Source organism: Phocoena phocoena, chromosome 7, assembly GCF_963924675.1.
Source record: "Phocoena phocoena chromosome 7, mPhoPho1.1, whole genome shotgun sequence".
NCBI classification, from domain to species: domain Eukaryota; kingdom Metazoa; phylum Chordata; class Mammalia; order Artiodactyla; family Phocoenidae; genus Phocoena; species Phocoena phocoena.
The window spans coordinates 4,138,865-4,163,579 of NC_089225.1; the positions used below are offsets into that span (position 1 = coordinate 4,138,865).

The following is a 24,715-nucleotide window of genomic DNA, read 5'->3' on the forward strand; positions in this document are numbered from 1 at the left end:
TCAAGTTTCCCTACAAATCTCTTGAGGAAGTTGCATCTTCCCAGAGAAGACTGGGTTCTCCCTCTTCCACTCACACACAACACCTTCTTTCGGGGTTCAGAGCCATTAGGAGCCTTGGCCTGAAGGAATCCTATGGTGGTCCGTAGACCAGGTGCTGTTGGTGCAGTCCATTCCCTGGGCTGGGAAGACCCACTTCCCAACAGAGCCTGGACGGTTGTAGGATGGTGTAGGGCTCTACGTGTGGCCTGGTAACCTCCTGGGTGGCCTCCTCCCACCCACACCCAGTGGTCTCCTCACCATTTCCATGTGTAGGGCTGGCTCTGCCTCTGGTCCCCTCTACCTGTTCCCCCCTGACCCTGAAGGCTCTGGAGAAGCCCCACCAACTCCTTGAACTCTGCCTTGGCCAATGTGGAATGCTCTCTCCTTCCTCTGACTGTCTTTGCCATTTGAACCTTAAAGCATTTACCTCTTTGGTTTCTACTTATTTTTATCTGTGGGTTTCCTGTCTTACCAAGTTCCAGATTATAGCTGTGATTTGAGATAAACCCGTTTCAACAACATAATCACAATATCAAAAATAATAGTTCTATTTAGTGCTTAATGGACACCTGACACTATACTTGATTTAAAAAATAACCCTTATACCAACTCTTACTATGTTGATGATACTGGTCATGGATGAAGGAAGCGGTGAACAGAGAGGCTCAATTACTTGCCTGGGATGTCTTAGCAGGACGTGGCAGAGCTAAAATATGTACTCTAGTCTGGGACTCAAGCACACACCCTGTTCTATCCACCCTGCCTCTATTTAGGCCATGGCTGTGTCTATCATTTCTTTTGTTTTTATATATATATAAATTTATTTATTCTGACAGAAAACCTAGCTGATTGTGGTGAATTAATTTTTTCTCCCTGCATTGGTTCCTTTTTGTTGCTCAATACACCACAGCAGCCAACTGTTTGGCATCATGTGTTCAAAATTTTTAATTCCTGGATTTACATGACACCTTTTCAAAACTCAGATAACATACAACGAACTGACCATCTCTTATAGAATTAATTAGTAAAAAGAAAAAAACCCAACAAATGTGCACGTGTACAGGTAATGCTGCATATTAGAGGCGGGGGGCGGGGCTTTAAAAAAACCCCTAGGTGGAACCTGCCTCATACCACTTAGATGGGCTCTCTGGGTGCAGGATCGGAGGTGTCCGTGTTACTGAACTCAGGTCCGGCCGCTGGCTGCTTGAAAATCAATCCCTAAGGGGCAAGTGTTGGTAGAAAGAAACATTGCTTTTAATCAGAAAGCCAGTAATCTGGGGAGAAGGAAGACTCATGTCCCCTAAAAACCAAATCCGAAGACTCTGCTCAGCCATGAAAGTTTTTAAAGGGAAAAGGGGAAGTAATCTAAGTTAATCACTGAGATAGGGATCAAACTCGTAGCCATCCCCCACTACAAGTGCAGGCTTCTCTAATCCTTGTGATCTTGCTCTAGATGCTATGCTGTTCACACAGTTTGTTTAGGGGATTACTGAAGAAGAAGCTAGGGAAGAGATCTGATCATCTGTTAATGACTTATTCTTCATGTCTACTTCTTTGATCAAGGAAAGAACCAACAGTTTAGGCAAGGTCTTGTGTGATCAAAAGTTTTGAAAATTGTGCTAGAGCAGGAGATGAGTAGAGCATGGGGATGCCTGATTTAAGGTTGGTTACAATATAGCTCTGCTAAAGTGATAAGACAAAAGGGGCCTCCTGCAGAGAGCTCTTTCATGTAAAAAGCTGCTTATATCCATTGTGCAAACAGGGGTGGGAACCACTGGGGGCGGGGGGTGGGGGGGTGCCTCTGGTTTCATTTCTTTTTTTTTTTTTAACATCTTTATTGGGGTATAATTGCTTTACAATAGTGTGTTAGTTTCTGCTTTATAACAAAGTGAATCAGCCATACATATACATATGTTCCCATATCTCTTCCCTCTTGCATCTTCCTCCCTATCCCACCCCTCCAGGGGGTCACAAAGCACCGAGCTGATATCCCTGATCTGGTATCATTTCTTGGAGTGAAATATTTCAACATAGGACAGAACTAATTGTGGTCCCACAGAGGTGCTACAGGAAACTTCTTTCCAGTGACTTTTAATGTTTTGCTTTCCGTGAGTGTTTTCCTCCCATAGAGGGAGAACACTCTGCAGGGAAAAAGTAGCTGCTAGACAGACACTTAGAAGAAGCTGAGTATCAGGCTTCCCTCCTTCATCAAACACACAGTAAGTACAGTGCAGTGTTCCAAACTCAGGGAGAAGGCCTGCAAAGAATACTGAAATTAAACTTATTTATCAATAAACTCTGCAGAAAATTCGGTGGGATTAGAGAGACAAGCAAAGCAGCATGTAAAATATATATTTATATGCTCAGGATAGAACTTGGAGGTGAATTATGGAGGTCGTAAAAGTGTAGCTATAAATCAGATCTGGCAAAAGGTCTAGCAGCAGAGATGAGTGGGTGCCAGCCATCTGTGGCTCAGAGGCCATGCGAAAAAGCAAGGTCTGTGGGAGATGGGGAACCCTGCTGTCAGCATCTACTTTCCTGGTGCAGATGTGCAGAACCTTTCCTCCAAGGGCAAGATAAAGCAGCAGGTACAAGTACAGATTCCAGCAATGGAATGACTTGCTGGCTGTGTGAGTATGGTGAGCCCCATCACCTCTCTTAGCCCCTCTTCCCCGATCTGGAACATCTGGATGCTGATGGTACCTATGCTCTGGGGTTGTGGGGAAGTTAGACAAGAAGAGAGTCAGTCTCTTACAGCAGAGAGCCTGGTGTGTTACCCGGTAAAGAGGAACCATGATAGCATTACTACCCATGGACATCACAGAATGAAGTTTTTCACACTGGATGGAAGGAGCTCGCTGCTCTTCCACACCAGAGACCCCATGGTTCCTCCAAGGGGGACTCTCAGTTTAAAGCCCGAAGGTCAGTGTAAGAAAAGGACACAGGACACAGAATCTGATCTCCTTGTTTAGCATCCTGGAGCAATCAAAACTCCCCTCCACCCAATCACCTTTGCATCAGCATTCCTAAATTGCCTGCTGTTTTCTCATGGTCATCGTGATTCCAATTTTAATAATCTTCTTGTTGAAAAACAAATCAAGAAATGAAAAAAAAGGAGCTGGAGATATTGCATTTCTCTGGAAGGCTACCGCTAATTAAGATGTTGAAAACAATTTTAACACCGTTTCTCACCACGGTGAGGAATCTGACAGATTTACAAATTAGCATTCCGGGACTCTCATGCTGAATGTCCATGTTTTGTCAGATTCTCTGATGATCACAGACGTGCTTGGTAATTACTTCAAGTTGATACAATACCTTGCAAAAAATAAATCACACTCTCAGATGATTCCAGGAAGCTGGCCTTTTCATTTGCATTATGAACTATTGTTTTTGGCAGTTATGAGAAAAAGACGAATAGCATTTTGTAAGGCTAAATTACCAACTCTTCTTTCGATAAATTTCAGGTTCAAGAATTATTAGACACCAGTGTCTGTGCTAGGTATACAAGCCATGTTGTCTGCTTCGTAGGATCCTTCCAGGATATTTGGAACCCAAGACGCAGATGGAAAATATTTCACATAATGTGGGGTGACTCCAAATCGGTACTTTTCCAGAAAAGAAGCAGGTTAGGATAATTTCTCATCTTATTATGTATGGCAGCTGCTACTAGGCTCACTTAACCCCCATCTCCCACAGGAGAGGAATAATTCCAGGGGCTGTTCAGAAAGGTCATTTCTGCCAGGAAATTTTTGACAAATTAGCTAACATAAACCCTGGATTAGATTGCAACATTTTTTTTTCTTTTCCTCCTCTTTCTTTTTCTTTTCTTCTCCTACTCAGCCTCCTCTTCCTCCTTACCTCCTTTCCTTCTTCTTAATATAAAACTATCACGTGTTGGTAAATTACCAGTTAGGTAACAACTGAATAGGAAGAGAGACATTCAAGTTGAATTTCCATAACACCCAGGGCATTGTTAGAGGGTGAGCTTCAAAATAATTTTAGAAAGAAGAACCAGAAATAGACAGAAGCATCCCTTTTCCAACTATTGTCCCATTCCCATGTGTACAGCATTCTTCCTCTTGTGCCCCAAGGTAAAGACTTATAGCCGTAGCACTTATAACATAACACTGACATCTAACATACATTGAATTCTGCTATGAGTTAGAGAAATTACACCCATTATCTCGTTTAATTCCATCAATCATCGAGTAAATAGGTTTAGTCCTATATTTCAGAGGAAATAAAGAGGCTCAGAGAAGTTAAGTGACCAGTTAAGCACTGCTAGCAATAAACCAGCTTTCATCTCAAGTCTGTGTGCTTCTGGGCCTGTGCCTTTACCCCCATTCTGTTTCACCCTAGCTTGGTTACCTGTATCCATTGGAGTCTGTAAAAGGCAAAGATTACGTCTTTGCTCTGCTTCATAAATGCCTGGGCAGCGAACCTGCAGCAGCTGCTCAGCATGGCTTTATTGAAAGAATAAACAAAGGAATAAGCAAATGAGTATATGAAGCTACCATTGCTTCAATCACTTACTCAACATTTCTCAAATGAATATCTACCATGAACAAGGCCAGTGTCTCTTTAAGTAGGCTCCTGAGACAGAGAATCACATGCCTTTGATTTATTGCGAGAGTCATCTCAGGAGAAAGAGGATGAAGGAAGAAGGATAGAATAGGACAAGGAGCTCAACAAAGATGTGGTCTCAGCTGGAGGCGACTTCAGCCTGATCCCACAGGGAGCTCTGGAGCGGAGACTGTACCACAGAGTGCAATTAGGCAAGAAGCAGACTTTTATCAGTCAGTCATTAGCCGTGAGCTGCCCATAGGGAAGGGGCCTTAACTGCCCAACCAGGCAGCTTCTATCAGCCAAGGGTGATTCTCTGGAGGAAAGGGCACCAGGAGTTGGGGATGGGTGAGTGAGTGATGTTATGGGGATCAGCAGGGGCCAACAGCATATTTTCGGGCAGACATTATTAAAATCCTATGGACATTTCCCCAGGCAATCCCCATTGGCGTGCATTTTCAATGCCTGCACACCACTCTATCATTGCCATTCAAGGCCCATCCTAAGACCAACCTCCCTCAAGGAGTCTCCCTGGACCACTTCACCCACGGATCTTTCCTTTTCAGAAATCCTACAGTGCTTCCCTGAGCAAAATGTTTATATAGTTAATCATTGCCTTTAAATGCCTTTAGATTGTTATACATGCATATAATTATGTCCTTATTAAACCTCAAAATTCCTCCAAGGCATGGATTGTGGCATCAAATGGCAATCTTTATCTTTTTTTTTTTTTTTTTTTTGCGGTACGCGGCCCTCTCACCGCTGTGGCCTCTCCCGTTGCGGAGCAGAGGCTCCGGATGCGCAGGCTCAGCGGCCATGGCTCACGGGCCCAGCCCCTCCACGGTATGTGGGATCTTCCCAGACCGGGGCACAAACCCGTGTCCCCTGCATCGGCAGGCGGACTCTGAACCACTGCGCCACCAAGGAAGCCCGGCAATCTTTATCTTGATGCACTTGGCCATGCTAGATGTTGTCATACATACTTGTATGACATTTGTCAAGGAGTCTATTATTAGGAATGCTAAGATAAGAGAAAACCTGGATACAGAGTGGCTTAAACAAATTAGGGATGTCTTCATCCTGTATCTGGGAAATCTAGAGATATAGTATTCCTGGCCTTGGCTTCATGGCTCTCTGTGACTCTCTTGGACTTTTCCATCTGCCTGTTAGCCTATGGCCACACAGTGGCTGATGCTCCTCCCCCAGGCATCCCATTTAATTCAAGACAGGAAGGAAAAGTTGCTGCTCACTGCATCTGTCTTTTATCAGACAAAGTAAAATTGTTTTCTAAAGATGCCAGGAGGACTATCCTGGCGGTAGTGGTTAAGAATCCGCCTGCTGGGCTTCCCTGGTGGCGCAGTGGTTGAGAGTCTGCCTGCCGATGCAGGGGACACGGGTTTGTGCCCCGGTCTGGGAAGATTCCACGTGCTGCGGAGCGGCTAGGCCTGTGAGCCATGGCCGCTGAGCCTGTGTGTCCGGAGCCTGTGCTCCGCAACGGGAGAGGCCACAACGGTGAGAGGCCCGCGTACCGCAAAAAAAAAAAAATCCGCCTGCCAATGCAGGGGACATGGGTTTGAGCCCTGGTCCAGGAAGATCCCACATGTCGCAGAGCAACAAAGCCCATGAGCCACAACTATTGAAGCCCATGCGCCTAGAGCCCTTAGTCTGAAATGAGAAGCCAGTGCAATGAGAAGCCCACGCACCACAACAACGGGTAGCCCCTGCTTGCTACAACTAGAGAAAGCCCACACACAGCAATGAAGACCTAAAGCAGCCAAAAATTAATTAATTAAAGAAAAAAGAGAAGGTGCCAGGAAACTTCTACTTCCATTTTATGGCCAAAACTGTGTAATAAGGTTATCCTTTTCAACAAGGAAGGTTGGCAAACTATGCATTTTGTTTTCTCTGAGGCTTTCTCATCACAGTGGGGTGAACTGCAATAAGAGAGAACAGGAATTTGGAATGTCTGTCAGGTCAGCCCACAGACATTATCTGCTGCTTGCAAGTACTAAATTCATCTCCATTTCACAGATGAGAGAACTGATGCAATGAAGTAATTGCCCAAGGACTGGTAAGCAGTGGGTCCAGTATTCACATTCAATTCTGACTGCATAGCCTGCACTTTTGACTACTGTGCTATATTATTTCTTTAGGTACTGCATCTCAGTGCCTCATTTCTATCTCAAAAAATGATAACTCCAGGATAGGGATAATTTAGAGCACTACTTTAGAGCATTCATCATTAACAATAAAAACATCTAAACCTTGGGTTGATATGTTTTTCCGGAGAAGACTAGCTGTGAGAAAGCTGGATTTAGGTTAATATAGGAGAAGTCCTCACGATGTGAGTACAAAGAGGATGATGACCTCCATTAAGCACACACACACGTTGTATCCTCCATGCTTAATACAGAAGAACAGTCATCCAATAATCTATGTTATTTTGACCTAAGAAAGACTATAACTATGTTTTGATCTCAGAATGCCAAGTTAAGTTTTGTACATCCCCATTTTTATAGTTCAAAACTTCCTGGCTGAGACAATTTATTTCATTTTGATATTTTCTGAATCTCTGTTACAAATGACACAGAATAAGGTTTCTTGGCAGAAGGTGTGGTATGAATGTGAAATTCATGAAAGGTAGGAGTCCTAGTCACCCACCTTCTAATTTGGAGGTAAGAGTGACTCCCAGGACAAAAGCAGAGACAATACAGCCAAGACGGTGTTGGGAGGGTGCTGATCCTGGGTGCACCGTGGTGTGCTAGGGTCAGCTCAGGCTGACTCACCAGAGCCCTCCACTAGCATTTCTTCCCAATTCTGTGGTCAGTGATGTCTCACTGACAGCTTGAAATCATGTATAGGGTAAGTACTTATTTCACACACATTGCAAACACTACAAAACAAAGGCTGTTTTTCCTCTGAGAGCCAGTCGTTAAACATTGACCACTCACTGAGCACCTCAAATAAGTAAAATCTTGTTTCCAAAAAAGAAAAAAAAAAACCACAAAGAAGAGGAAGGGAAATTGAACAAAACAATATCTAGCTTGTCTAGGATTTGGGGAACACCTCAGATGTGCACTCATAACTGCGGACTCACCCCCTATTATTAACACAAAAGCAATATCGTGTTTCCATCAGTGTCCTAGGGCTCTGGGAAATGCTTTGTGAGCGACTGGCTTAGGTTCCTTTAGTCAGTATTTGTCTGTTCCTTGCTTTATACACCTGTTATTGGTAATCAGAAATCCAATGGCCTGTGCTTATATTTGTGATAAGTTCCTTAATACTTGGGGGCAGCTCTAAATATTATCAAGTTCTTGGAGGCAAACTTACAAACCTGTTCACCTTGCGTGTTGGAGCTCAGGTCTCCCATTCATTAGTCCTCTGGTGCAATGACTTCTCACAGGTAATCAATAGCTAACCTGATAAATGGGAAGGCTCCTTAAAAACCTATTGATTGATTGCTGAGCCTGAATGTTTTATTCATTGACAGCTGTGATTTGTCACTCAGTGGCTAGGAGGAAAACGTTCGCTCCAACTGTTCTTACCAACGTTGCCCAGCAGTGGTGCTTTCGGTCTGTTTCCACAGAGCAGATTGACTTTCAGTTAGGAAGCTGTAGCTATATTTAGCATGTCAGGTCACTAGCTGTCTGTAAACAATCCAGATGCATTGTCCTTCCCATTGTTCATAATTAAACCCCTCATCATGGGAATTGCAGTGCAGAGTCTTTGGTCTTACATTCAGATTCTAAAATCTATGAAGTATTTCCATCCATGTGGAAACCGCTCCTAAAACTAATCCAGTTTCCTAATGACATGGTGATAGCTACCATTATTGAGGACCTACTACGTGCTAGACATTAGGTTAAGTCTTCATTTGCATGATATATTTTAAAATCTTTATAGTAACTATGCATGACTCTCTTGGTGGAAGAGAGCAAGGATGAACAGAAACCTGCAAGGAGCAGCTGGAACCCATGAGGATGACCTGGAAGCCACCTGCAATGATGGGGGTGTCCTACAGAATAGCTGGTGCCCTTATTTATGGAGCTACATGTGGATCTGGCCCAGGTGTCCAAGAAGCTGAGTGAGGAGACTTCACAGGAGCTAGTGTTGCTGCCGGCCCACTTGTGGCCACAGGAATGGGAGCAGCCCCAGGAGGAGAGCTTGCAGGGGCTGGGGAGCTGGCTGCATCCCCATGCCAACGGGTGAGCCAGCAGACCTGCAACAGCATGCTGGAGCTGCAACACAGAGTGTGGTTTGGAGGTTTAATTCTAGACGGGCCTCTGTTGTCTGCAGCTGTTTTCAGGTGTGTTGGTATTCTCTCTCCCATGACGGCAGGTAACAAGCCTCCTGGCTCCCACTGTTCAAGCCTTCCTCGAAGTCTCTTCCCTCATCAGGCTCCAGAAGCAACCTGGTCAGTAGGCACAGGGGACTACAGGAGTGCTGGATCAGGGGCACACACTTGGGAGCCCAAACAGAGTTTGCACCTGACTTCAAGTCCTCATGGTGATCTCAGGTGCTTGTTAACTCTGAGCCCAGTTACTTCAAGTGAAAACTAAGTTGTACATCAGTACTCTTTGGTTTGTGTGAGGATTTCATAAGCAAAGGTTGGCGGGGCAGCCCGTGTGCTATTTGGAGTGCACTATGTAATGCCCACGAACACATGCTGGTTCCTTCCGCTTTCCTCTGTATCTGGACTGGCCTTGGGTCCCCATCCCGACGCCCTAACCTGGCTTCACTGACTGTGTTTGAAGACCTCCCCCTCTCACCAATGTCCTGATTTGGGGTACAGTGCTCCCCACAGGTCAGAGCATCCACCAGGGTTGATGGAAACCTTCCTGGGGAGCTGCTTTCTTGGAACTCTGAGTCTTTCCACTGCTCCCATAAGTGCCTCTATTCACTGGTCCATGAGTGAGAATATGAGGAAGGAGAGTTTTCTGAGCCCCGTGAGGACACGACTGCCCTTGAGGAGAATTATGAGGACATTGATGTGGGTTCTGTTGAAGGAGAGGGTGAGGAAGATCTCAGTGGCCCTGCTACGGACCCCTCTGTGCTGCCCCTGCTCTGGTGTCCTCACAGGTCCCCTGTAGAGGGTCAGACACCCTCTTGGCATCTGCAGCGGGCTCTGACCCTACCACCAACCCCACTCTATGATGGGATCCTATTTCAATGTCTAGACTGTCTCAGTCTTCTCCACTCTTGGAGTTTACCAGGCCAAGCCTCTATGTTTCCTACGTTTATAAAAGATAATTAATCAATATTTGGGAGTTTTCTGTTTATAAAATATTTTCTCCAAATTTTCTTTACCCATAGATTTTACAGACTTGCAGACAGTGAGCCCAACTTGGATGTGGATGTACTCTTCCCCTTTCTTACGTCTCACTTCCTGAGGGCAGTTGCTCCCATCCCAGTTCATTCTGCCAGCAACTTGTTAAATAAGTCATTCCAAATGTCACATTTTCTGTTCACTGACCTCCTGCAGCTCTCTGAGTATTCTTTCTAATGTTCTCATACTGTAGTCTATCTATTTTGCAATGGAAGGAAGACTTTGATATTGAGTACACAAAATCTACGGAACAAAGTTATACACTGTCTGCTTGTCTCCAGTTTTGTAGATGAGGGAATCAAGAATCAGAGAAACAATGAGTTTCTCCCACTCTCTTGCAATCACTAAGATATTCTCTCTCCTGGGTCAGTTGCCTCTGACTACCACTCCTCAGCAGCATGCACCCATGTCTCATCATAAACTAGATGCACTAGAGACTAAGTCCAAAGCCTCCCTGTAAGCCACACCCCTTCTTACTTGCTTTGTTCTCGGTAGATGTGAAGAGAAGCAACTCTTTGAGTACCATGTGCTCTCCCTTCCTATGTGTCTGTGATGCCCCTTGTCACCCTCAATTCTGTTAGGGAATTGGGGTGAATATTTTAAGCAATAGGACGTTGTTCCAGCAGGATTCAGGTTTTATTGACACTTTTCCTGAAACTCTCAATAGAGAGGTGTCCTCAAAACACAAAGACCCAAGGAAGAGCAGTGGTGAGCTAATCACGACCTGGTTCCAAATGCCCTGTGTGGGGTCTCATCCAGGACTGGCTGGATCACGTGACCTAAGACTCTTATGAGGTTTCTTGCTCTCACTGCTCAAGCCTGCCCTTTAGTGGACCCTAATCCCAAAGAGATGACCGATGGTTCCACAGTGCCGCAGAGAGAAGTGAACTGAAGGCAAGATGGCCAGCCTTGTTCCAAGGAGAGAGACAGAAAAAAAGAGGGAGGGAGAGGGGCAGAGGGGAAGGGGGAGAAGAGAGAGAGAATGAGAAGAAAGGAAGGAATAGGGAAAAGAGGACTTGACCTCCCCATTTGTTTTCTAAGTTCAAGAAGACATTTCTTTAATAGAAGTTCTTTTAAAATGCTCCATGACAGTGGAAAATTTGAGTGTGAGTTGTGTCTATCAAAAATGTGAAAGGCAGAAAGAAAAGAAGGGCAGAAAAGGAAGAACAATATAAAAGGGTAAGAGAAGGCAGGAGGGAAGGAAAAGTAAGGGAAGAGAGCAGATTAGATGGTAGGGAGGGCAGAAGAAGGGAGGGGAGGAATGGGGGAGGGGAAGGGGAAGAGCTGCTACCAGAGCCTGAGGGGCTGGCAGTGTCGGTGATGGAAGCATGCAGGGGTCGGGAGCCACTGCAGGTGGAGCTTGCTTTCTAGTGGAAACAGGGACTAGCTGCTGGCATTGTCATTTTCCTTCTCTGGTCTACTTTTTGTGTGCATCTCTGTTAGCTGCCACATATTCTGGGATGGAGTACATCTCTGTGACCTCTACACCTAACTAAGTGCCTGCAATAGAGAAGATGCTCAGGAGGGAAAAGAATGATAGCTTTTGCTCAACACCTAAAGTGAAAGACTAACAACCACAGACCCATATTTGTTAAGCCTGCACAGATAAAGCCTGGTTGTGTTCTCTGTTTGGCATCAAACCATAGCAAGTAAAGGTGGGATCCAAGGTCAACAGGAGGTCATTTCAGTCTGCTCAAGACCATTTCCTTGATGACATGAGTGACAGTAACTGACATCCACACTTGGAAACCTCCCTCTGAAGGCTCCCTTGTAGCACAGAGGAAATGGTGTGGGTTAGAAGCTGCTTTATGCATGGTTGACGCCCATATCGATTCTTTAGCCACAGAGACCAATACAAGTCAGATTAGACCATCATCACACTGCTTGGTCCCAGCTGGGTTCTTCATGTTTAGAAAAAACAAGGAATGAAGCAGTCCTGGTCCTCAGGTCTCCTTGTCTCTGGAGCAGCAGGCCAGGTTCAGGGTTTGGGGTGCAGTCTCTGAGCTTCTCTTGCTCCCCAAGATCCTTGTCCTTCATACCCTTCAGAACCCTCCAACTCCAGCCTCTCTCTTGGTCTCACATTTGAGTGTCCTTGTGTCATAGGTCTTTGTAAGGTCTGTGGAGAGTCCTTAAACTCCTCACCAATCATCTCCGATGTGATTTAGGGGGCAAGACCCAACCTTCACTCTCTGTGGTAACCCCACAGCCTTACAAAGAGAAGATTTTTTTTTTTTAATTTGTGTGAAGGAGACTAGCAGTGTTACTATTTAGTTATACTGCTAATTAACCTTCAACTTTTGTATAGCACATAAGAAATAACACTGCTCATACATGCAAGGGAAAGCAAGTCAGTAAAATGTTCATGACAAAGAGATTATTTAAGTGAATGCCTCTAAAACATACCAATTTAACAACTAGCAAAAATACCATTTCACCTTTATTTTTTGGGTCACCATTACAGACCATCACATCCTACTGCCAGTTGTGTGACTTTCTTCAACCACAGTTGCCCTGGATAATCTAGCATGTATGTATGTCAGGCATGTACGCACTTACATATATCAATTTGTTTAAGCCTCATAACAACCACTCAGCCCTTTTACAGATGAATTTGTGTTTTTTTTTCAACTTTTTATTTTATATTGGACTATAGGTGGTTAACAATGTTGTGTTAGTTTCACTTGCGCATCAAAGTGATTCAGTTATACATATACACGTACCTATTCTTCTTCAAATTATTTTCCCATTTGGGTTGTTACATAATATTGAGCAGAGTTCCCTGTGCTATACAGTAGGTCCTTGTTGGTTATCCATTTTAAATATAGAAGAGTGTGTACACTTCAATCCCAAACTCCCTAACTATCTCTCCCCGCCTCCCTTCCCCCTCTGCTAGCCGTAAGTTCTTTCTCTAAGTCTGTGACTTACAGATGAATTTGTTAATGCACAGATCAGTAAAGCAGCTCAGAGCATCTAGTGCATGAGTGACAGAGCGAGGATGAAGCTACACTCTTATGTGCTCTGGATTTCACGCTCTGCTCGCTGGGCTGGGCCCCTCTTCCTCACGTTATTGGTCAGTGTCTTTCCATGTATACTTGCTGTGAGTCTATGTTCTTGTCTGCAGAGCTGCCGGAATGCCAGTCTCTTGATGGCACAGGGCTACCCTTATTGTAATTAATATTTCTTTCATTAGTTCATTCATACTATTGATACAGAGACTTGGAAAAGAAATGTTTGGAAGAAAACCCTCAAAATGACCTTTTGGGGATTTTCAAGGAAATTCTACTTCCCACCACTTAATTTCATACCCCTAAAAAAGAAATGTCTGTTGATGACTGCCTCTTGTTACACAACCAATTCTTTTCATGATCACTCCTTCCTATAAAACAGTGCCTCCAGATCTGAAGACAACTGGAGGGAGCCCTCATGAGAAGAATGAGAAGGATACTCAGACCTGCAGTTTCAGGATAGAGAACAAGGATAGTGGGATGGAAGGCATCCTGTGAATGTGGGTCATGTGGGAGAAGAGTGTTATTGATTCAGTGGCTATAACATCTCTAAACTACAGTGGTTTCCTCTGTTAGCTTCCCATTAATGATTTCTAATTTAATTAGTTCACGTTTTATACACGTTCTGTGCACAAGATAAAATACTGCAGGCTTGAAAAGCAGAGAATTTGGAAACAGAATGAGTATAAAGAGAGAGCTGACAAAAAGGCAGCCAGAGTGGGGTTGGCGGGCCATGGGCAAGGCCAATCGACCTCTCATCACAAAAGGGCTGCCGTCTCTGATCTTGCGTGTGTGTTGCATGCCAGGCCACTATTCAGGCAGTCCTGCACAGTTTGTGCATAAGTAAATTAAATAAACAAATAGCTAGGAAGCTGATTCCTTGAGCAGAAGTATTCCATTAGCTTAAATGCCTGTGTGCTGGCCAAGAAGTAAACCACTGCTACAGAGTAACCCGTCTCAGAATACTTAGAGTTTGTAGGCTAGAAGAGATTTTCAGTAAGAAAACTGAAGCTCAGGGTGGAAAAGGAAGATCTGCTCAAATTCCCATAGGTGGTTTTTGGCAGAGGCAGGGCTACAATTCAGGTCTCTTGATCAGATTCTCTTTTCACTGCCTCCTGTGATCCCCCAACATCAATGTCAGGGAATCTTCCCAGGTCTAGGCTTATCGTTTCTGGTGGGTGCAGTAAGCCCCAAGATCTGATTTTGGGGAAATAGTACTACAGAGGCTACCTAGTGCTTCCTAGGAGTCAGTGACTGCAGACGAGGGTGAGCTTTCCTCAGGAATTTTGGTGGGGTTGGAGCTTTTCCCCATTTCATGAGCTTGATTAACTGGAACAAATCCCAAATGACCTCAAACACCGACATAAAATCAGGCTCTCTTTCCACTAATTTCTAGCTAGTCTTAACCATCCCTAATGTAGTTTTTGTATCAAAATATGTCAGAACAGCTTTAACACACTTTAAACTTACCTCATGAAGGGAATCTGGATTGGGTCTTAGAACTTTGGGAAAGGTGGCTCCTGAAACTCCTCCTGAAAATATTTTATTGTCTTTTTTCCCTCTTGGGGTGGTATGATGCTAGCTGCAAATTTATAATTTCTCAGGTTTGGACACCTACTTACTTCTGATTCTCCTGCCTGTTTTATCTTCATTTCAAAGCAAAGAGAAACCCAGGAAACACTAAGACTAAAGTTTTGAGAATAAACCCATTTGATTCTGGATAGGCTAGATCATGCTGTAGTAACCAACAACCACCAGACCTCAGACTTACACAATGTAAGTTTACATCTCACTCCTGCAAACCGCACTCTGGAATGTAGGTGGCTCTTTGGGGCTGCTTTAACTGCTTCAGCCCAGAAATGACACCTGTGCCTAATGCTCATATTCCATTGATGAGACCTAGTCTATGGCTCCCCTTCATTCACACTGCAGAGAGCTGTGACTGTAGCCATGCATGTGCCTGGTCAGGAAAGGAGGCCTAGATACTATGAGCACTAAGGTACGTCTTTGCCCCAGCAGGTAATTTCTAAGATTTTAAAATTCACAGCCAAGTTTTTGCTGACTGATGGAAGACATTTTAGCAAAGATGGCAGTGGGAATACATGCATTTACCTCTTCTGCATTTTATTTTAGCTCTTAGCCTCACTAAGCACATATAAAAATAGGAGGGAATGTCTGTGCCACCACTATTTTCCACTGCTTGGAGGGTTGGCACCCATAACCCCCATATTGTTCAAGGGTCAACTGTATTCTTCAATAAAAATATATTACTTAAAATAAGATAAAATTTTGCTTAAAACAAAGAATAAGGTTTGCCAATTAAAAAACCTAAGACCTGAGCCCTGACCCGTGGAGCCTACTGTCCTTTGCCCTTCTCTACCTGAGAGTACAAGAAATACCACAGACTCAACTGAACAAAAACTCTCTTGTGAAGGCTGCCTCATTCCAGCATCCTGAAAGTGTTGATCTTTCCTCTAACACTTACTCTCCCCATCTGATGGGAAAACTGGCCCTGTCAATCCCACCCCCTTGATACCTTTGGTTACATCTTTTGTCCTTATTGCTAATCAGTTATCATCTCTTAGCTAGAAAGTATCTCTATTAGTCATGTTCCCTTCCAATCTATTCTCCATTCTGCAGCAAGAACAGTTTTTTTATTTTTTTTAATGCAAATCTGATCTTGTCTTTCATCTTCTCAAAACCCTTTAGGGAACCCCTATAGCTTTAGGCTCTGGTCCAAACTCCCTAGAGGCTAGGCCCCCATGGCATTCCCTCTCATCCTCCACCACTCCCCATCCTTCCCTTTAGACCTGGACATGTGGGATGAATTACAGATGTGAAAACCCCTTGAAAATCTCTATGCCTTTGCACTAACTCCTCTACTTTCTAGAGAGTCCCTTATCTTTTCTCTACCTCATTCTTCAAAACCCAGCTCACATATAAACCCTTTGTGAAGCCTTATATGGCTCCCAAGCTGAGGCAGGTGCCCTTCTCTGTGATGTTGTTTTTGTTAATCACTGTTATAGATTGTCCAACTATATTTTAATTATTATTCCAATGGCCTCCTTCAGTGAACTGAGGGAGATAACTTGAGGGCAGGGGTTGTGATTTACAGCTGTGTGTCTCTTGGGACCACAAGGCAGGAAGTCAGTGAATGTGGAATGAAAATCCCTGGAACACGTTCTACTAAAGGGAGCAAGAATTTTGAGTAGTCACAGCCTCACTGTGTCTGTGTGTGAATTGTTTATGTGTGAGCATCTATGTGTAATTAATATTTTCTTAACTTTCTAAATCATTATAATGTACCCACCTTGGAAAGTTATCTCCAGTATGATGGTTATGGAATGAGAAAAGACAATGGCCCCCAAACCTTGTGCCTGTTCAGGGAAGGGTTAGAGAAATTCGCTCCAAGAAGCTTCAGGGCCCACATCTCTGTGGCTGGGCAACTGGAACTCTTTGGGACTATGGATGAAAAACTTTTTATCAGCTTGAGAATTGTCTCATTCCACACCTGGACTTTAAGTCTCTGTCATTAGGCATGGGGAAGACCCTATAGTGAAGGAATTGCCCTCACTTGATCTAGTCAGATTTCTTGCGGCCTTTACTGGACTAAGGTATGGCAAGGACAGATGACAAGACAGCAGTGCTCCAGCTGAGCAGAGGGACAAGGGCAGGGAGCGAATTGGAGTCCTCTCTTACCTGGAGATTCCTTGCATGATACATGACCAGCCACAGTTCTGTTCAGAGAGTTTGTGTATCAAACTCTCCAGCATTGTGTCACTGGGTAATGAATAGTACCAGCCAAGATAGCTGTGCAGTCACTTGAGAAGCTGCATCAGAGCCTTTGTCTCTGGCGGAGGTGGGGCTCACATGTGCACAGACCACAGATGCTAAGTGCTCATCTTCTGGGGCCAAAGGCCAATCCATCTTGGAGCAGGGAGCCAAGAGTCTCTCTTCTGTTCTGTGACAGCTCAGCAGTCATTTATGAGGATATCCTTCAACCCCTCTTGTGTCCCGTTCTCCCACCAACCTTAGAGATTTCCAAAGTGGGGTCATTCGAAGGGTCTGGGAGACCACAGACTGATGAGGTAAAAGCCCTGATTGTGTCATCAAATCTGCAATGGATCCTTCCTGCCTAAAAAACACATTGATCGCTCCCTGTTGCCTCCAGCCTGATCCCTAGTTCGTCTAATGACCCCAGACTCCTCAGGCCAGCAGGAGCTGCTCCCGGTGTCCCCTATAGACTGCCCCTTGTCCCGTCCCCACCACCCCCATCCCCTTACTCTAAACTCAGGCATTTCCTCAAGACGGGGAGCCCCATTCATGCCTCCTAGCCTCGTCCTTCCTCACTTGGTGGTTCAGCTCTTGGATCAGAGCCTCTCTCCTCCCTGCCCCAGGCTGGTCACTTCTCTCTCCTCTGCTCCTGTTCCCCTGGCTTTCCCCCATCACTTACTCTCAGTGCTGCTGTCACTGTTCCTCTCCCACTGGCCCAGAAGCCCTTCTCAGATAGCTACTGAGACTGATTCCTCTCTGTCTCCCCCAGTGAAGCCCACAGCTCCCAAAGAGTCAGAGGTCAGCAGCCTTTTGTGAGAAGGAAGGGGGCAGGTGAGCAGCTTAGTGAGTGTGGGAGTGGGTGAGGGTCTACATGGGTGGAAGTGGTGAGAAGGGAGGGGGTGAGTAGCTAAATATGCGGGGTAGGTGGTTAGTGAGTGCAGGGGTGAGGGGTGAGTACATGAGGGAATTGGAGTGGGCAGCAACCAAGTGAGCAAGTAGGTGGGGCAGTGGGTGTGTTGGCGAGCATCTGAGTGAGGTGGTGGGTGGGTGGTGGGTCGGATGTGGAGAGCAAGAGAGAGTGGATAGGAGGTGAGAGCAGCATAACAAAGTCAAGGTGGGAACCAGAGCCCTCACCTCCCTGCCAGGGGCTCTTTCCAGCACCTACGCTGCCCCCAACCCTCTCTCTGAGTATTGGCTCTTGTCACCTCACACCCTCACTGCCCTTCAGTTTACTCAAATATGTGCCATGGACTCATTTGGAAGTAGAAGGTGCAGACCACATGATGCCTCCTTCAGCCCAAAGACTGGTGTGGAGGAATGCAGCTTCTGCTGGACTCCCTCACCAAACTCGCTAGGCAGAGGAGAGGTGACCGGGGCTGGGGGCATGCATCTTCTTTCTTGCAGAGCCCTCACACTCAGGTGTGGCACCAAGAGAGACCTGTAGATGGCAGGGGGACATGTGCTACACAGGCCCAGTGATGTAATGATGGGCATGAGTTTTCTGAGAGCAGAGGCAGTGTCTATTTCATCTGTGAGTCCTCAGGACCCAGGTCAGAGTTGGCAGATTGGGGCTCAAAGTGAGGGGTTGCAGGCAGGGGTCTGCTGAAGTCTGAAAATACGCTGGAGAAAGTAACCACTTCTCAGAACTTAATGTTCTCATCCACATGCTGAGAACCCTGCGGGGACCTAGCACTCTATTACTTTTGGATTTGGAAAATAAATTGTAACTGAAAAACTGAGGGCATTAAAATAATTATAACAAGTTGGGTGGTGTTTGGAGTCTCAGCTCATAATAAGACTGAATCAACAAGTGGTGTCAGTGGGCAAGAATGCTATTTCCCCAAAGGTGGAACCTTAAGAAAAACACATGTTGAAAGTTAATGAGGGGGGAAGAGACAAAAAGAAACAAAATTCGTTTAAAAAATGTATGGAGGAAGAATTCTTAACAGATTCACAGGCAGCATTAGTAATGCTGATTGTCTGATATGTGTGTGGCAGGGACAGACCACTGACTGATTTATGAAATCACATTCATCAGTAGTTACAAATTTCATTGCTTTTATTAACTGCTTGCAATGTTATTTACTTGATTGAATTACAGTTCTGGCCATTAACACTTTGGAACAACAGCCCAGTTAATTAACATGGAATTACCTTGGCAGTGCCATGACTATCCTTGGAGGACCACATCAGCACAGAAGTGCCCAGGGTGATGGATGTTCCTGAAGTAAATGCCACAGAGAAAGTAATGTTGGAGCATCACTTAAATGGGCTGCACACCTTAGCTTATGGGGTTTCTCACCAATCCATCTTCCACGTAGGGGATAAGACCTCTTTCAGGACTCTCAGCACCCCTTCAGTGGACCCCAGGTCTAAAGGAGGATGGATCCAATGTTTCCTGAACAGCTGATGTGCACCAGGTGGCTTAGGTAAGGTATCTTGTCGTAACCTTGTTACAAGAGGGTGCATATTTCTAGTCTATATTTGCAAATGAGAAAATGAAAGTTAAAGTGATTCATTGACATGCCCACGTCTTACAGCTCTGAGGCAGCAGAGTGGAGTTGGAGCCACATTACTCTGGCCCACCAGCCAGCACACCTGTCATCAGCTACCCTTTCTGAAGCCTCAAAATAGGAGGCTTCATTGAAGGGCGGCAAGTTCCATTTCCACAGTGTGGCAGTGCTGTGGCCTCCACCACCAGCCAAGCCGCCATGGGGGGAAACTTCCCTCTGGTACAGAGCCAAGCCACAAGTTGTCTGCATGAGCTGAGCCTTTCTTTTGATGAACTACTTCTGCTATAGTCACCTTTAAAATTTTTTTTTTCTTTTACAAGAAACACACACAATGTAATAACCATCTGGCCCCTTTATTCCTCAGTGGAGCTGTGTGTGTTCAGCACTGACCTTGCTGGCCTTGCATTTGGCTGGAAGCAATCTTCTTATTAAATCAGAAACCAAAGAGGACCCCTGCCCCTTACCCCTGACCCCAAGACAAACCTGACACTGGCCTCATCCTGACATCACCAGTCTGGCATTTAAATGCCAACATTTCTCCAAAAAGCCGTGATGAAGGCAGTAGGCAGTGCATGACTTTTTATACTTCAGTTCCCATTTATAGGAAGAAAAGAAAAGGGAAAATGTCAGAGGAAATTCAGTTCTGACATCCAGGGCAGATTTCTCGTTGGGCAGAGAGGGAGACTGCAAAGGGGTGGATTTCAGGAGAAGCTGGAACCCCTCCCAAGTCACTCCATGTCCTCAGACTGCTGCCTGCAATCTTGCCATCAAAGTGGCTGGCCTTTGCTGAATATCTGTTGTGTGCCAAGGACTGTGCTTGACTTTTTGCATGCCCTGTCTCCATTCCTCCACCCCCTTACTTATCCTGCAAACAAGGTGGTGTAGCAATTCTGAGAAAGACACGCTTGACAAAGTGAGGAGAAATCCAGATCCTGCCAGGTCAACTCTTGACCGCTCTTGGTGAAGGGTGACCCAAGGTGTCAATTCTGTGACATCTCTAGGCTGTGCAAGCATTGAGGCTGAGACACACAGATGGCCCCAGCTGTGACACCAGAAGAATCCCAAGGCACTAAGGGAGAGGTCTAAAAGAGAGGTCAGAGGTAAGACGCTGTCAGGTAGCATCTGCCCTAAGGGTAATGTCTGGAGTGAGATGGAACAGAGAGAACTTGGGTGGGGCAGAAGAGGTGTCCTGCACATATCATTAAACCCCTCTCATTTTTAAGTCAAGACATTGACTTGGGATTTGACCAATATCCTACTTTAAGCAGGTACTCTTTAGTTAGCTTTTACTTGCTTGGTGGTTGTTTCATTTCTTGAGGCTGATTTGGCCTATCCCTGCGTTTACACACACAAACTTAGCAGTTTATTCCTACGAAGGCAACCAGAGCCTCCAATTTAGAGATGTCCCACTACAACAGACAAACAAAATGAGACTCAGAAACATTAAGGAATTTGCCTCAGTTCGCCAAACCCATAGGTGCTGAGCGAGATCTCAAACCCAGAGTTACTTATTTTCTTGTTACATCATCTTGCATCTTGGCCTGTTAAATTCAGAAATTTTACATATTTTTATTTGGATTGTATCAAAAAACTCTGTTTTTCATTTTTATTAATTTAACCAAAATTGTTTGCTTGTTAGTCTTAATAACCTTCTGACACCTCTCCGTTGCCTGCAGAAGAGGTTGCAAACACTTTGCAATGGTTTTCAAGATTCTGCAAGATCTTCTCAACCTACCTTTTCTTCCTAATAAATACTCCATCGAGTGGTGTGGAACAATTGGCTGCTCTTGGAAACTTTTAAGAGCTTCATAGTCCCCTGCCTTTACTATTTCTGGAACTTGGCATTCCCTCTACTTCTATATCTCCTAAAGTGGTGGAAGTGGCTTGAAATCAGGCAGTAGGTGGAAGTTGGATGAATTTGAAAAACATGATGGAGAAAGCCTAGGTTACTTTGAATAGAGTCATATATATGGACCCTGCTGAAGTGAATGAGGAGAACTTTAGAAAAAGTTCTCAATCATCTTAGAAAAAGCCTAAACTTCAGTGAAGAGACTATTCATAGACATGTGTACTTGGAGGATACTCAAGGTGAGGACTCAGAAGGAAGTGAGGAACACATTATTGGAAACTGGAGGAAGGGGCATCCTTGTTATGAAGTAGTAGAAATCTTAGCAACATAGTATCTTGCACAATCTCAGAGAGATTCAAAGAGTTAGGAGGATCAGCAAACTATTGGTTGTTTGAAGATGGATGGGGCAGTATGATGGGGAATGCAGTTGGTCTAAAGAGTTGAAAGAGAACCCCAGCTGGTAGCTACAGGAATGGGGTTCTATATCTGCAAGGGACTGAAATCTGCCAAAAACCTAACCAACTTAGATAAGAGACTAAGCTAGCCAACACCTTGTTTTCAGCCTTGTGAGACTCTAAGGAGAGGAACTGCGTGAACCCAACCTACAGAATTGCATGTTGTTTTAAGCCACTGGTTTTGGGTAATTTGTTCAAGCAACAATGGGAGAACACTACACTAAAACTCATCTCATTTCTTAAATCTGTTGTGTGTATCTTTCGTGTTTTGGGAAAATTCTCATCCACTCTCCCATACATTTCTTCTAACTCATTCTTTCTGTCTCCCCTTTTGGCCCTCAAATTAGATGTATGTTAGATATTTTCACTGTGCTCCTTAGGTTTCTTTTGTTTTCTTTTTGTTTTAAGTGTATGTTCATTTTTTTTCTCACTAATATGTAGACAGATAGGAAAGTAGAGTTTATTTTACTAGCCTATCTTCCAGTTCACCAATCCTACTTTCAGTTTTGTCCAACCTACTGAGTTCTTAATTTCATTTTTGTATCTTTCAATTTTTATAAATTCCATTTGATTCATTTTGCTATATTCCAGTCGACTAATGAATTTATGCAACTTGTCATCTATTTTCTTGACCCTATTATTAGGGCTAGGGTTAGGGTTATATTTCTTGGTATATTTTCCATTGCTATATTCCTATTATTGGCTTTTTCACTTGGTCTGGATTTTTGTACCTCATACTGTTAGATTAAAAGCCAGTCACTGTGTATCAAAAATTAATGAGACTCTAGATGATGTCATTTTCCTTCAGGTATAGTTCACTCTATCCCCTGGCAAGTGATTAGAGTAGAGGCAAATCATTTCAACTCAGTAGGTGACTGAACACTCTTGAGCCTGGTTTTCAATCTTTGTAAGACCTGGTCTATTTCTGGTTTATTCTCACTGCTAGGGTATAGCCCACCAAGTGTCCCAACAAGATCCTTCAATTTTTTTACCCTTCTCTTTTTCACTATTTTATGCTAACCTTATTAGGCTCTTATGTTACAGCTTAATCAGGAAATCCCTTGCACTTCTCTGCACTTCCCTTCTTTCTGGGGCTTTAGTGCCTTTAGCAAATTTTGGCTAATTTTCCTCTGCCATTATTAGAAGTCTCCAAAGGATGTGCTGAGTCACTGTTTTCTGTTTGACTTTCTCCTGGGCTGTTCCTCCTTTCACCCAGGGCACTTAACCAGCATAACCTCCAGGATGTTGAACTTATCTCAGAGAGCTTCCCTTCTCTTCAGGATGTTAGACCCTAAAGTCCAGGCTTCTTGGAAACCTTTTATTCCACCTTGAAGAGAAGGAAACAGGAGAACCTTCAGTTATAGGAGGATTTGATGGGCCAAGTCAGGAAGTAAACCATATCACTATTGTTCATAATCCATTGGCTACACATGATCACTTCAACCACAAGGAAGGCAGAAAAGTGTGGTCTATGCCTGTGCCTGGAAAGAAAGGGGATTGGAAACCTGTGTGATGTCATGGTCTAAACTTAATAGGCATTTGGTGAGTTTAATAACAATGGAAATCTTGCAAGATGAACCAAATGACCTCTGAATATGACTTCAGTCTCAGTCGTCTCTGTTCAATTCCTGAATGTGATTTTTTTAAGAATTTCCTTCAGCACAGATGATACACAAAAATATAAGAAGACAAAGACATTCTGCTCATTCTTTTAGGAAGTAAATGCTGCAATCATAATATCAGGGAATTTTCTTGTCTGAAGTGCCAAGATAGTCCTTATGACTTAGAATTTACAATGGGTTCTCTTAAAAATGTCATTCCTGAACAAATTAATTCAGCCAGTCCTTTTGATATTCAGGTTCAATGAGCTGGAATATACATTCACTGGGTATTGGATACTCAAAACTTCATCTAGCATAAGACTAAAGTGCTTTTGTATCCAAGGAGAATATGAGCTTATTTTAAGTTTTCATTATTGTTAAATTATGGTTTAAGCCTTAACTCTATGAATTTACCACCTCAGGACTTTTAATAGGTATTTGGGGAATGCAAGAAGAGCAAAATCAAAGTACCTTTTCTTGAAGGTATTGTACCATAGCTAATGAAACCTAGACCAAGAAAATGATGATGAAATAGTAGAGTTGGAAAACATCAACATTTGGATCTGATTACAAGAATCATGCAAAGAGCGCTATTATTAGTTATTTTAAAAAATAGTCTTTATTTTTAGATCAATTTTAGGCTTACAGAAAAACTGAGCAGAAAGTACAGTGAGCTCCCATACACCTCCTTCTTCCTAGTTCGCACTATTATTAACATCTTGCATTGGTGGGATACTCTTTTTATAACTGATGAACAGATAGTGATTTATCATTAACTAAAGTCTATAGTTTACATTAGGGTTAACTCTTTGGGTTTTACAGTTACATAGGTTTTGGCAAATGAATAATGTCATGTATCCACAATTTATAATATCATACAGAATAGTTTACTGTCCTAAAAATCCACTGTGCTCTCCCTGTTCATCTCTCCTTCCTCCCCCTGGAAACTCTTTTTTTTTTTTTTAATCCCTATAGTCTTGCCTTTTCAAAAATGTCATGTAGTTAGTATCAGAGCATGTGGCCTTTTCAGACTGACTTCACTCACTTACCAATATGCCTCTAAGTTTCTCCCATGTTTTCTCATGGCTTGATACCTCATTTCTCTTTATTATTGAGTAATATTCCGCTGTATGGATGTACCACAATTTGCATATCCATTTGCTTATTTGGAGGACATTCTGGTTGCTACCAAATTTTAGAATTGCTATAAAAATTTGTTTGCAGGTTATTGTGTAGACATAGATTTTCAAGTCATTTGGGTAAATACCAAAGGGTGCAACTACTGGATCATATGGGAAGACTATGTTTAGCTTTGCAACAAACTGGCATGCTGTGTTCCAAAGAGGCTGCATCATTATGCATTTGCACCAACATTGAACAAGAGTTGTTGTTGCTTCACATACTCACCAGCATTTGGTGTTGTCCATGTTTTGGATTTGGGCCATTCTGGGAGATGTATCTCATTTTAGTAGTATCTTGTTTTAATTTTCATTTCCCTGATGCTTTCTTATGCTAGTTGCCATCTGTTTACCTTCTTTGGTGAGCCACCTGTTAAGATCTTTGGCCCACTTTTTAATTGGGTTGTTT

General features: G+C 43.8%; 1 non-coding gene across 1 annotated transcript; it reads right to left on the reverse strand.

The window, feature by feature from the left end:
- Window positions 1-12,166: 12,166 nt before the first annotated feature.
- Window positions 12,167-12,295, reverse strand: LOC136126166 (small nucleolar RNA SNORA19). The gene has a single exon (XR_010656062.1). It is a non-coding gene; the product is annotated as a small nucleolar RNA SNORA19 (small nucleolar RNA).
- Between the last annotated feature and the right edge of the window lie 12,420 nt (window positions 12,296-24,715).